The sequence below is a fragment of the Schistocerca nitens genome, chromosome 1 (assembly GCF_023898315.1).
Source record: "Schistocerca nitens isolate TAMUIC-IGC-003100 chromosome 1, iqSchNite1.1, whole genome shotgun sequence".
In the NCBI taxonomy this organism is placed as follows: domain Eukaryota; kingdom Metazoa; phylum Arthropoda; class Insecta; order Orthoptera; family Acrididae; genus Schistocerca; species Schistocerca nitens.
In genome coordinates this window covers 943,519,733-943,520,886 of record NC_064614.1, presented here as the reverse complement: position 1 = coordinate 943,520,886, position 1,154 = coordinate 943,519,733, and the positions used below count along the sequence as shown (strand labels likewise).

Below are 1,154 nucleotides of genomic sequence, written 5' to 3'. Positions count from 1 at the left end.
CAAGTTATTGAATTGTTTTAATTGTGTTCTTCTTTCTGACTGTTCTTTACTAACCGCATCCATTAGTTGGTTATTTTAATTGTGTGTTTTTAGCTTAATTGATATCTCTGGTTCCAATTGTATTTAATTTGTTTGTATTTTATCGACCCCTAGACATGGTCATCAACTATCTTACTATTAAAAGCACGCCGTCTTCAGGCCACGAGTGGCCTACCGGGACCATCCGACCGTCGTGTCATCCTCAGAGGAGGATCCGGATAGGAGGGGCGTGGGGTCAGCACACCGCTCTCCCGGTCGCTGTGATGGTATTTTTGACCGAAGCCGCTACTATTCGGTCGAGTAGCTCCTCAATTGGCATCACGAGGCTGAGTGCACCCCGAAAAATGGCAACAGCGCATGGCGGCCCGGATGGTCACCCATCCAAGTGTCGACCACGCCCGACAGCGCTTAACTTCGGTGATCTCACGGGAACCGGTGTAGCCACTGCGGCAAGGCCATTGCTGTCTTACTATTAAAGAAACTTAGAATAGTTAGGAATATCGCTTCACAGTTGTGAACACCCCATATCAATATTTTAGCATTCTGTATGTATTTTAATATGTCATGAAGTCATACTTAAAGTATAAATAAACCTTAATAACGAAAACGTAAGGTTTTCATTTTTTGCTAACATATAGTTATGACTGAAACTGTACACTAATTCCTGTTAGCAATAAAGTTTCCTTTGCAAGGAGTGTAGTGGAACCGACATTGAGATCGTTGTCTGAGTACATCACTGACTGTACTGCTTCACTCTTCTGAACTCTGCATGATGAGCTGGTGTCTTCCTATCTCGCGGGCCGTAGTTTCAACACAAATTCCTAAAACACTCACAGAGCATCCTTGCGCAACTGTGGTAGCAAGACAGATCAGAACCAGTCTCACACATGTTAGAAAGATTATTAATCAATTAAGTATAATTAAAAAAAACAGAAATTAAATTTTGTCTCTCTTCTTTTGTTTTATGTTTCACTTAAATGCATATAGAACATGCACCTTTATTTAAAAAAAATCACATATACACCTCAAGCGACCACTCTATCACATAGCCACACTGTTTGTCGAAAAAACGCCACCTTACTTTAGCTTACTAAAGTGATAGGAAAACTTCAAAG

At 40.9% G+C, this 1,154-nt stretch overlaps 1 pseudogene; it reads right to left on the bottom strand.

Annotated features, from left to right (window-relative positions):
* Positions 1-384: 384 nt before the first annotated feature.
* On the bottom strand, positions 385-502 carry LOC126209064 (5S ribosomal RNA; annotated as a pseudogene).
* Positions 503-1,154: the final 652 nt, after the last annotated feature.